Source organism: Lacerta agilis, chromosome 3 (genome assembly GCF_009819535.1).
Source record: "Lacerta agilis isolate rLacAgi1 chromosome 3, rLacAgi1.pri, whole genome shotgun sequence".
In the NCBI taxonomy this organism is placed as follows: domain Eukaryota; kingdom Metazoa; phylum Chordata; class Lepidosauria; order Squamata; family Lacertidae; genus Lacerta; species Lacerta agilis.
In genome coordinates this window covers 95,497,970-95,511,833 of record NC_046314.1, presented here as the reverse complement: position 1 = coordinate 95,511,833, position 13,864 = coordinate 95,497,970, and positions in this window count along the sequence as shown.

Genomic DNA, 13,864 nt, shown 5'->3' with positions numbered 1-13,864 from the left:
CCATCAGTTTTATCTGCCATTCTTCCTTGGTAGAGGCTGTATTTTCTTTCCCACCTCTGACCTAATAAAGTCCGGGCAGCTGTACATAAATAGTCTCTTCTTGTCATTTGGAATCTCTGCACCTAAGACTCCTAAAAGAAAAGCTTCTGGTTTCTTGGAAAAGGTTATCTTTAACAGGAATGTTCCTGTTTTGGTACTGAGAGGCTAAATTACTTTATTTCTAAATTCTACATGCTTCCCAGGCTGACTTATGGTTAGAGACAGAAAAGCAAGCCGCTAAATTAAGATTAAAGGTCTCCTGTGCCTCTCTTCAGGATGTATTTATCAGAGATGAGTGTCTGAGCAACCTAAAGCAGGATAACAAAGTTAGGGAGAAATGGAAAGACAAAGCATGTTGCTTTGTAGTTTCTTGGCAACAACAGGGATGTCATTGAAGCCACCCTGTTCATGAAGGCTGATTTTTTATTTTATTTTTTGAAAAGATCATAACTTTTGGTTTTAAAATGAAAACTTGAGAAATGGTAGCTATGTTGCCACTACATCACCCAAGTGATGGGCCCAAGTCAGAGGAGTGGGCAGCCTTTGAGCTGGGTTCTGGAATTGTGGCTGTGATACTGTTTGACTGACATCTTGTGTGAGCAGAGCAAATTCATTTGCCTTGCTCACACACACTATTGTCATTTGTATTGTGCTGGGAACTAGCGCTGCTTAGGTCTGGATCCCCACCACACAAAGTACATTGCTGTCAGCTGTAAATTGGCGGCACCCCCAAACAGGTCTCAGATACCATTTTATAGTTGCAGAGGAGTGGAACTAGCCTAGAGCCATTTCACTCTCAGAGAAATTCCTCCATATAAAATGTCAAAAGGGTAATCCCTCTTTCCTGTATATTCTCATGCCACTGTTCTGCTTGAGCTGGAATGGGACTGCCCCTTTGACTTGGCTGATTTGACCTTACTCTGTTTCCTGAGAGCCTATTAAGCTAAGTAATACCATATTAACTGGCTCCTCTTAAAGCGCTGATGATGCCCTGTGTAAAAAGCTTTCAGCGTTAAGGGCTGTGTGCTAATTTCTTGGTTGTTGAAAGCCAGATAAATTGAGGTCCAAAACACTTAATGGGAAACCACCAAGAAATTATCCCTCATCCCTGGAATGAGAGCACACATTATTGGAATTAAATGTTTGTGAAGCATTAAGCAATGACAATATAAGACAGCCATTCAGAGGAAAGAACATGATGTGTTCCTGTGACTCTCCAGGTATTGCTGGACCACAGCTGTCATCAGCCCTTGCCAGGATAGCCGGTGATCAGGGATGATGGGAGATGAAGTCCCGCTACATCTGGAGGGCCACAGGTTCCCCATCCCTGGCCTATATTAATGCTCGTTTCTCTGAATAGCCAACTCTACAGCAAAGGAGACAAATTAGAGAGTGTCTGCCCAGATGGCATCCAAGGGAATATATGTGGCATTCAGATCTGAGCAAGCGGGATATTCCTCAGCTGTGTAATAGGTGAGATGCTTCTCAGATAATAAGACAACAAATTTGAAATGGTAAAAAACAAGTATTTAAGGTTCCCAGGGTGACTGAATAGTCATTTGCATCCAAATTGCCCATGAGAACACTCTTACGCTGCCATACTGTCTATTTCCATGGGCTATCCAGTATCTCATCCACTGGGAATTTCCCCACTGTGGCAGTTAGTCAGGAACCTCATCTCATTATTTGCCCCCCACTCCCAAGAAGTTTGGGGTCTGTTAGGCTTGAAAACAATTAGGCACTACAAGTACAGTTTGGAAAGGCTGGTGTAATCACTTCTTTTTTGCACACACAGTCTTGGTAGATCAGGCGTGGGGGGCCTCGGGGCCAGGGGCCACTCCTTTTGGCCCTGGGCTGGCACACTTCCTGTGATACACACACCTCCCCATGGTAATGTCTCTTGCTTGTGTGGATAAGTAACAGACAGACATCTCTGTCGATTTCAGTTCTCCAACCTTCTGTTTTGTTTTTAAATCTTAATTTCACTTCTCAACATTTCTACAATTTGTAATTATTATTTTTGTGATGCCCATGAAAATCCACCAGCCTTTTAGTGCACATTTTACTAATAAACACATTTTTGACAAAGTGTGGTTTTGGCTAATCTTTAAAAGTGAACTGAAGCAACTTTCTCCCCCACCCTTGTCTATGTCTGTCTGTCTGGAAACCTGATTTAATTGCATGGCTAGAATATAATCTTAAGAGTCACATCCATTGCAGCTCCCATAGGGCTGTCCACAAGGGAATGTGGCACTTAGTCTTTAAAAAAATTCTCACCCCTGTGGTAGATAATATTTTTGTGATGCCCTGGTGATCATAGATATAGATATAGGTGTGTGTTTGTTTAAAACAGCTTTGAATTAATGGCAGGGAATCTCTGATTCCCACCTACAGTGTGCCGTTCACAGAATATTTGGCTCTTTGTTCTCAAACTGTGAGGGAATTAATGCAATTTGTGCTGGTTGACTGACTGAACAGTTTGAAATGAACCATAAAGCCCATCTGTTCACCCAGATGATATCAAGCATGCTGGGAACAGTGAGGGAATGTAGCGAAGAGGAATTTACAAGTGGTCGTCTTTTCTAAAGTGTGGAGCAAAGTCTTGGTAACTGGGACAGATCTTTATTATGCGTATCTGTGACAAACAACGCTTGCTTGACAATACCATTGGCCTGACCCAGAAAACAAGGAAGTTATTCCAACCAGGTACCACCTGTTCCACATGACAATTGGTTTTGAAGCAGTTGGCCAGAGGGATAGGCTGTGATAACCTGAATCAAGATCTGGGGTAGTACTTGCCCGTTTCCCAGAGTTCTTACTGATTCTCTCTGGAACAAAAGGCTTTGACTAAAGCTTGAAGTTGCTGCTGCTGCTGCTGCTTCAGTTATTTTTGTAATGGTACTTAACAGCCGACAAAAGTCCGTATAGTTAAAGCTATGGTTTTCCCAGTAGTAATGTACGGAAGTGAGAGCTGGACCATCAAGAAGGTTGATCGCCGAAGAATTGATGCTTTTGAATTATGGTGCTGGAGGAGACTCTTGAGAGTCCCATGGACTGCAAGAAGATCAAACCTATCCATTCTCAAAGAAATCAGCCCTGAGTGCTCACTAGAAGGACAGATCCTGAAGTTGAGGCTCCAATACTTTGGCCGCCTCATGAGAAGAGAAGACTCCCTAGAAAAGACCCTGATGTTGGGAAAGATGGAGGGCACAAGGAGAAGGTGACGACAGAGGATGAGATGGTTGGACAGTGTTCTCGAAGCGACTGGCATGAGTTTGGCCAAACTGCGAGAGGCAGTGAAGGATAGGCGTGCCTGGCGTGCTGTGGTCCATGGGGTCTCGAAGAGTCGGACACGACTGAACGACTGAACAACAACAACTTAACAGCGTGGAGTACATAATCTCTCTCCTCCCTCCCTCTCTTGTTGTGCATGGCTCTTACCAGCCCTCCCCCCCCCCGTTTCCATCAGCCCAATGTTTGGTGCTTTGAGAAACACATATTTCTCTCCCCATCAGATGTAGGACCAGTCCCGCTAGCAGCTGATGCTTTCCTTCCCCACGGCCTGTCACTTGATGGGGGCAGGAGAAGGAAGTGCTTTTCCCAGTGCTATTTTTTCCAGAAAAAGGGGTGCCAGAACTCACCACGAACACCTCCATGGTTCTCTTATAATGGCAATGACACCCACCTGAGAGGTGCTAGAACGGAGTTCTGGTAAGTTCCCACTGAAAAAAAGCCCTGGCTTTGCCAGCCCTATATGTGTGGAACTTCCCAAAGAGTCACTTAACTGCCCCAGTGCCATGAACCAGGGACACACAGGTTTGCTGAAAATGAAAGTAATTTCTAAAAACACAACCGAGACCCTTTAGCCTGCTAGGCATAATCTTGGCGTGCTTTGAGAATGGATGGTGTCTGTGGAGCCTCTCTGATGAGCAAAGCCCAAAGCAAATCCAATGTCAAGAGACGGCGTTGCCTCTGAATACCAGTTGCTGGAAATCGTGAGTGGGAAGAGCGCTGTCATGCTCAGGTCTGTTTGTCCACTGTGAGATCAGGATGCTAGATCAGATGTGCCGTTGGCCTGATTCAACATGGCTCCTCTTATGTCATGTGGCTCCATTTGCCAGAAAGCGGCAACAGCTTGTCAATAGACGAGGGCTAAGGAGAAATCTGTATTGTTCCTCAGACAAATTTCACTTAATAATTTAAAGCAAAGAAGCATTGCTGGTTGTCTCTCCTCCACCCGCTTTTGACTTGGCATAGGAAAGAAATTGGATGGTGACTCTTGAGATTATTCATGAGCGTGCCAGGTTGATGCACTGCAGTAACTTAATGTTTTGCCAAATGGATCTCTCAGTTCTGGTGCTTGACAGCCATTTTCGAGTAAGTGGGTAGATAAATTACCGGTTTGTCACTTTTTATATATTTTACGGAAACTTTTACATTTATTTACAGCACTTTGGAGAAGAAATGATAAGAGCTTTGAATACAATTTAAACTCACATATCATAAATAACCAAATTCTCAATTGTACCATTTTACCGAAGAACGCAGATTCATCTTTCTTAACTTTTTCATCTTTTCTTCCAGGAAATTGACAAAACTGGAAGAGTTATAATATGAATCGCTTCATTCTCTTTTCTTTGTCTTATCTTGCATCCCAGAGCTGTTGAGGAGGGAGAAAAGATATATAGGGCCAGGGCAATCCACTCCATTCAACATGCTGAAGAATGCTGTTTGAAGGAACAAAACCCATTGCTCTAGAGCTCACTCTGAGTTAGGATTGCCAACCAGCCAAGATCTTGCTTGGTCTTATAGCAGCAGTAATTGCCATGGCACTCATAGCCACCATAGTGTGTCCTCCTTGTGCTTTCAGTGGCATTGCAAAATGTCTCCGTAAATATCCCTTCAGAACTCCATGGTGCCTGAGAGACTGTTAGCTCTTCCTGCTCAGTTCCTGTTTTCATTGGCTTGGTCTCTCCTCTGAACGACATGACCAGTCCAACAAAGTTGATGTTGAAGAATCATTGCTTTCATGCTGTTGATCTTTGCTTCTTCCAGTACACTGACATGTGTTCGCATAATCACTTACGGACACACAGTTAAGACCAGTGCTTTTCTGGGGGTACGCAGGGGTACACATACCCCTAAACATTTTGTGAATCTAACGGGACGAATCATCAGTTCCGTTGCTACCCCTGATGGCGGCCTCATTTCCTGTCACGGTGTTTCCTGAGTCTCAGACGGAAGCGAGTGTTTTAATGTATGAAGCAGTGTGGAATGTGGGTGTGTTGTCTTTTACTGATGAGGTAATGCATGTTCTTTGTACAGTATTTTTGTCCATTTACTGTATTTATTTCCCCTGATTATAAAATGATGATTTTCTTGAGTCAAAATGAGATTACCCCTAAACATTTTTAAAGGAAAAAAGTACTGGTTAAGACCATATTCATGGAAGACATATTCCTACACTGAACACCTCCCCTTATACTTACTGTGATTGCGCCCGGAAAAGGGAAATATATTTGCAAAATGTGTTGGGTTTCAAGAAACTTTGGCATTCTTAATAATCTGTGCCTCCCTTGCTTTCCTGTCCTGCTGCTTTAGAAGCTGAAAAAGCTTTATGATCTTAAGATCTCATGATATTAAGATCAGCTGGGGTGGCTTTTCCCCGTTTCTCATCAAGTGGTACATCTGGCCAGGCCTCAAAGGAATTCCCCACCACCACCACCACCACTGTAGTTGGACAGACTGTGGAACTGCTTCCCCGGGAACAGCTGCCTATCCCTTTCCTGCATAGTATTTCACTACCTCAGAAAAACCTTTTTATTTCAACAGGTATTTAACCTTTCAGTTTGCAGGTGTTTTATTATGATTTGATGGTTTTGCAAAGTTTATTTAAAACCTGCTGTTCTCTCTGCCCCTCCCCAAACCCCGACATTTCAATGGTTTCATCGTTCTGGATTGTTTTATTTCAACTAATGTTAACTGCCTTAAGTGTCTCTTAAGAGACTGAAACTTACACAAGCTATAATGAAACATTAATGGCATTGGATGACATCCAACACTATGTAAATAGACACTGGCTCATGTCCTTCCTCATCCTCTCTTCCTCACGCAGCACCCCCCTCCCCCTAGGAGGATCTAGAGAGTTCCCAACCTTCTAGAGCAGATTTGGGGTGTGCACAGGAGGTTGCACGTGGAAGAGAAATCTGTTCCGCTGGTAGTGTGCGTTCCACATGGAGATGGACACTATCGGCTCTCATCTTCTGTATGCGTATCACCTGAGAAAGATTAACCTGTCCAACTATGTTGCTGCAACAAGTGCCGGTCATTGAAATAAAACATGATGTGGCTGTTAAACACACACACACACACACGTATTTCTCACCTGTCAGTATACACAGTGGTTTCCCTTAGGGCGGTGGCTTTTCCGCCACCAACAAACATTGACAGATCAATCCATCACCGATTTTTGTGGAGCAGTGCCAGAAATAAATCTGACCCAGTTTGCTTTTATTCTGTGATGTTTCTGTTCAGTTTTTCTGCGCAAGGCTGCAATCTGATCAAGACTGCTCCCTTCTATTTGGTCTCTAGCAGCTGCTCACTTGCTAGGCAGCCAAAAAGGGAAGACATTCCAGATGCTTTCATTTTGGTTTCAAAGTACACAGGATCTATTAATTATAGGGAAGTTAGCAGATGATGAAAAGCAAAGGCGAGCCATTTTTATATTGCTTGGCTGCAGTTCTTGGGAGACAAACAGATTTGGTGCTAGAGACAGGCACAGTTCCCTGGTGACTATTAATATTTTAGGGCACGTGTAATATTTTCTGGATTGTATTACAACTCTTATTCATAGAATCACAGAGCTGAGGAAGTCTTTGCAGGCCATCAAGTCCACCTCTTGCTCAAGCAAGTAATCCAGATGCCCCAACAGATGGCTGTCTGCTTGAAGACTTCCAGCAAGGAACAGATCACCTGACTGGTGAATATTTACATTGTCAGAGGAGGGGAGCAATAAAAAACAAAACAAGGGATGAAATGAAAAAGAGGGAGGGAATAAAATAAAAAGGGAGGCCAAAATCTGGGATGATTTTGTTCCCCATCTAGGAATTCATATTCATCATGATGTGTGAACAGGGATTCTAATAAACCAGAAACAGAAATAGTATTCCCTTCCCCCCACCCACCCATGAATAATTATTGCATCAGATGAGAACAAAGGCTATACAATATGATTGGTTTTTAACCAGAAAATCCAGGCTGCCTTGGAGTGGGAGGAGCCTTTCCAAAAGAAGGTGGAGCAGAAATTTAATATGCAAATAATAAAAATTCATGCATCTTGTGTGGATATGTTTCAGGGATGCTTTGCCCAGCCTGGCATCCCAGACATGTGTATCTGCATATGTAACAGCTATCCACAAGCATTTCCCCCCAACTTCACTTTATGTGAACGTGGTAGGAATCACCAATGAGTAGAATTTCTGGATGTGTTTAGGAGAGCCACAAGCACCAAATGGCACCCTAAGCAACAGCAGGGGCTACTTCGAAAGAAACCTGATGGTGCTGTGCAATGAGGAACTGTCCATTTTATAAAACAAATATTGTGAGTGGGGTGCCTGTGCAACATTTTTCTTTGCATTGTCAAATGCCTCATTTGAAGGAGCGATAATATATGTAAAGTGCTCACTACATTTACCCTATCCTTCTGCTATAAGATTGGCTGTGGGAGGACTCCTTAAATGTCTACCATCTCTATGTACCCTTATTACCTGTGTGGTGTAGTGGTTAAGAGCGGTAGACTTGTAATCTGGGGAACCGGGTTCGTGTCTCCACTCCTCCACATGCAGCTGCTGGGTGACCTTGGGCTAGTCACACTTCTTTGAAGTCTCTCAGCCCCACTCACCTCACAGAGTGTTTGTTGTGGGGGAGGAAGGGAAAGGAGAATGTTAGCCGCTTTGAGACTCCTTCGGGTAGTGAAAAGCGGGATATCAAATCCAAACTCTTCTTCTTCTTCTTCTTCTACCATACATTTTGTGAGGACTATAGCTTGGTGACTAAGGCTGCAACCCTAACCCCACTTCTCTGGGAGTGAGTCCCATTGAATGAAATAGGACTGACTTCTGAATCAACGCAGTTAATATTTTGTTATAAACCTCACATTGTCTGTAAGCTCCCCTTTTTTTGTTCCGTTTCAAAAACAAGCAACTATTTTTTCATGGCTTAAAATGTGCACTTTTCTGAGTTGCATACAGTTGGCATGCGTATCTTAATTATGAGAAAGTAAAAGTCAATAAAGAACTTACAAACCATATATTAAGAGGTGCATTATATAAAGTTTGGAATAAGTATAGATTACATTTGGAACCGCAGACACCTTGGTGGATATCACCGATGGAAGCTTATAGCATCAAAAAAATGAATATGAAGGCGAATTGGCAACATACAGACAATAACTAGAAGAGGAACAAGGGAAATTCAGATTAAAATCCTATGAAGAGATACGGCAATATGAAGTGGACAGATGGCAATATATGCAACTCAGAAACATATTTAATTCAGCCCAGAAGAAAGGCTTTACAAAAGAAGATTCGAAATTTAACGTCACAGTGATACAGAATAGCAAGAAAATACTATCCAAAACACACAATCTTTTATTGGACTGGGAATTGATGGAGGAAGAAACAATGATCAAATGGTCTCAAGATCTTGGACAAACTATCTACAGCAATGGGGAAAACTCTGGCAAGAAGATATATGATTTACTGCCTCTTGTACAATTAAATAAAATTTTGTAAATATGTTCCATAGGTGGTACTTAATGCCAGTTAAGTTGGCCAAGATATACAAATTGAAATCCAACCTCTGTTGGAGATGTGGTGGAGAAATAGGAACAACAATACATATGAGGTGGAGGTGTGAGGAAATTAAGAAGTTCTGGAGAGTAGTACATGCGGAATTAAGGAAGATGTTGAAAATATCATTAACAAAGAAACCAGAGGCATACCTTCTTGGACTGTTAAATGAAGAGATACCATGGGGGGGGGGGGTTCCTATATGCAAGTACAGCTGCTAGAGTAGTGATAACTACTAAATGGAAATCACAAACTATACCCACAAAGGAGGAATGGATTTGTAAATTAAATTAATATTTAGTTTTGGCAAAATTAATGGCTATTATTAGAAATCAGTCGAATCAAAAATTTAAAAAGGAGTGTAAATGTGTTGATGAATTTATGGTAAAGTATTGCTCAAAAAAGATATGCTAATATGTCTAGATTAAACTGTGAAGCATTAGATAGAAGAAAAATGTGTAAAGATAGAAAATAAGAATACATAGAAAATTTGGGAAGATTATACAATACAAAGATTACTGTAACTAATATAATGGGAAGGAAATCAAGTTGGGGTGGAGGGAAATGGGAGGAGGGAGAAAAGAATAAATATGATTGACGATATATAAAGATATGGGGGGGTAAGGGTGGTGGTTGTGATACATGTGTAGTACAAGGTAATACCGGTATGAAAATAAAATATATATATATATATATATATATATATATATATATATATATATATATATAATAAATGTGCACTTTTCACACCATTCTGTGCAAAAGAATGTTGTTTCTTAGACACAAAAAAGTATGAGCCTGCTGGTTCAGGCCATGACCCATCTAGTCCAGACTCCTCTTCTCAGAGTGGCCAGCCAGATGCTGTGGGAAACCCACAAGAAAGAACCAAGCACAAGAGGCACTCTCCACACTTACAATTTCTTTCTTTTTTAAATTTTATTTGCAAAACAATTTACATAAAACAACAACAAATAAGAAAGAAAACAGTTGGGACAAAAAACAAAACAAAACAAAACAAAGAAACAAAACCACAACAACAACACTAGACATTAACTAACAACACATCAACTAACATCGCAACTCTTTTGACTTCCGATTCACCTCCTTGTGTTTTCAACGTAGTCTTAACCTATACAGTACGCACTTTCTATTGTACCTATTACATATCTAAAATTATCTACATTTGTAACTTTCCTTTAAAATCTTCAAGATTCAATCTAAACATGCCAGATTTACATTTCCACAATATTGTTTTAAGTATTCTTTAAATATTATCCAAACTTCACACACTCTCTGATTTGAGTTTCCTCTTATTCTCCCAGTCATTTTAGAAAGTTCTCAGTATTCTATCATCTTCACCTCCACACTTACAATTTCCAGCAACTGGCATTCAGAGGCAGAACAGTGAAGGCAGAACAGAGCCATAATGGCTAGTAGCCATTGGTAGTCTTATGCTAAATGAATTTGCCTAATCCTCTTCTGAGTCATTCAAGTTGGTGGTCATCACTAGCATTTCTAAAAATTTAGATTTTTGTTGTTGACCTAATATGCATCAATTTATGCTTGCTTACACTGCATTGCATTTGCCATTTTATGGCCCATTCACCCATTTTGGAGACACCCTTTTGGAATGCATCATAGTTCCTTTTTGTTTCAACCACCCTGACAATTTGCCATCAACAGCAAATTTGGCTACCTCACTACTCACCCCTAGCTCAAAACCATTTATGAACAAGTTGAAAAGTATGGTTCCCAGTACCACTCTTTGTGTATCTCTGTTAAGAAACAGCTCCCTGTTTCTTAACCAGATTCACAAGCAGATGTCTCTTATTACATGACTACTGAGCTTATTCAGGAGGCAGCCTATAGGTGGGTGTGAATTAAACCTTACGTTACAGTAATGCCACAAGTCTCTAGCAACCTTCAAAAGAAACCTTCCTTGGGGCACACACTGGAGCCCCTGAAATCTCTCACCTTTAGAAGACTGGGCTATGTGGTAGGTGGCGCTGTGGTCTAAACCACTTAGCCTAGGGCTTGCCAATCGGAAGGTCGGCAGTTCGATTCCCTGCGACGGGGTGAACTCCCGTTGCTCGGTCCCAGCTCCTGCCAACATAGCAGTTCAAAGCATGTCAAAGTGCAAGTAGATAAATAGGTACCGCTCTGGTGGGAAGGTAAATGGCATTTCCGTGTGCTGCTCTGGTTTCGCCAGAAGCGGCTTAGTCATGCTGGCCACATGATCCGGAAAAACTGTCTGTAGACAAACATCGGCTCCCTCGGCCAGTAAAGCAAGATGAGCACCGCAACCCCAGAGTCATTCGTGACTGGACGTAACTGTCAGGGGTCCTTTACCTTTACCTTTTTTACCTATATTGTGCTTTTTGTGTGTATTAATTATAAGCTATCTTGGCTGGGAAGTGGAGTACAAATAACAAAATTATAACTGAGATAGGCTTGAGTCCAACTAAGTAAATGTGCAAGAAGTAATTGCCCCCCTTCCTTTTCTCCAACCACACATACCCCTGCACCTTCACAAATCTGCTTGGGGGGGGGGCCCAAAACAGATTCGGGGGGTGCACCAGGGACAGAGGGAGGGGAAATTCCATTGCGCAATAGGATGTTGTTCTGCTTGTGCAATGACCTCATTGGATACAACCCATATTTCCCCATATGTAAAGCTAAACTTGATGCCTCATTAGCTTTTTTTTTTATGTCCACAGATATTTCTAGATGTCCCTGCACATCCCATTTTCACAGTTATAATTCAGGTTCAGTAACCTAGCAATTCTGACTGCAGCTCGGTGTCACAAGTCCAAGTTCAACTTACCTTGCGCTCTTCCATAGTGCTGTGACAACTTAATAAATAGCACCTTGTTAAAGCTAATGAGAAGAATAACTAGAGTGCGAAATGGAAGATGAAAGAGCAAGGCACCATTTGACAATGTCTCACAGAAATTACTTGGAGCTTTGCCTTAATAAAGCTGACAACTTCCGATTCCCTTTCAAAGGTTGGGTGGGAAGCAGCAGTGGCTATTAATCTATCAGGTAAAATGTTACAATTGGGACAGATTTGTTATAACCTGTCACAATTTTTTAATGCAAGATGCTACTGAGGCGGCTCATTAATTTCCCCACAACTTAAATTTCACATGTCATTATTTTATAATACTCAGAGGATTTTTAAAAATAATAATTAATGAGGAAGCCCAGGGGGCTGAATTTCCCTCGAATGGAAACTTATATGTTATGACAAGTGATTGCCACATAGATTTCAAAATAGCCCACCTATAATATATTACCTGAAGTCTTAACTTGCCATGTGAAACCACTGTGTTACAGTAGGTTGGTTTTTTTTTTTAATGTGCAACATTTTAGACATTTTATGCAGAATTCAGGAAGGTGTGGATAATTTCCTCATTACTCCAATTTCATCCTTACAGCTGTTATTGCTATCTGTTACAGCTATCTGTTATTGCTGCAGAGTTGTGAGCCAGTTCTGTCATGGTTTCTAAACCCCAGTTTATTAAGTCAACACAAACATCAATCAAACCCCCTCCCTTCCTAACCCTGTGCATCAACTTCTGTGTTTCTGTCATGGTCTGTTTAACGTTTAAACCACAGTTTCCTATTGCACCTGAACTGGGAAACTGTAGTTCAGTCCTGGTCTATTGCTTGTTTGTTTATTTAATTCCATTTATTAATTGCTGCCCATAAAATATCTCAAAGTGATTTCACAATAAAAACATCAGCAACAAAACCTCTAAAACAATATCATATATACAAAAACAATTATAACAATTGGGGGGGGGTAAAATGCAATTTCAGACTCAATACACGTACTGTTTGAGATAAAGATATCAACTTAGAAGGCTTGTAAGAAAAGAACTTCAATAGGCACTACAGATACAATAGGAATGGTGCCAGTCTGATATGTAGTGAAATACACATTTGGATTCTGCCCCATCCAGCCTTAGAATTGCCCCCTAATGCTGCAATCTTATACACACTTATTTGGAAGTAAGTCTCATTGAATTCAGTGGAATTTCTCAGTGTGGGATGTAATCCATTGGAGCAGTCAAATACAACATTCCTTGTTTCCCTAGAGTGGACACAGGCAGGGGGATGTTACTCCAGCCAGTATAACTTCCTGTTCCACTGGTCTGGAGTGTCCTCGCTGCATGTGACCAGGCAGATGGGTGTGACCCTGACTGACTCCATAAAAGAGCCAAGTCACGCAGCCATCTTTCTCTTGATGCCATGCTGCTCTCCTGCAGCCATTTTGTTCTCTTGATGCTGTTCTCTTAATGCAGGCTTCCTCAAACTCGGCCCTCCAGATGTTTTTGGCCTACAACTCCCATGATCCCTAGCTAGCAGGACCAGTGGTCAGGGATGATGGGAATTGCAGTCTCAAAACATCTGGAGGGCCGAGTTTGAGGAAGCCTGTCTTAATGTATTTTGCTGTCTGCTGGCTCTCAGCCAGCAGCACATGGGCTCAGTCCCCATATAGGATGAACTCACACTTCGTAATTACATGCTAAAGCCTGCCTTCAGGGATTATACTGTGAACGCAATGTGAGTAAACTTCTTGTTACTTTTAAGGAAAGACTCTTGAGTCTTTATTCTTTTAAGAGGCATCATAGGGTACTTACCAGGAATAATCCAATCTGGGCAAGCCAGGTTGGATCGCTTAACTAAAGAGATTCAAATGAATCTGCAAACTAGTTTCCTGCTGTATTGAAGGGAATCTGCTCTGCTACAGTACATGACTCACTAGCGTGAGTGAAGGAAGGATAATATTTAATCTATATCCTCTCCTACTATCCTTAGCTCAGTAGCCATGTGAAGGACTGCAACGGGAAGCACTGCAGCTCCGTTGTAGAGCATCTGCTATGCATGCAGAAGGTCCTAGGATCAATCCCCGGCACCACTAGGTAGGGCTGGAAGAGGCTCCTATCTTGAACCCTGGAGAGTCACTGCCA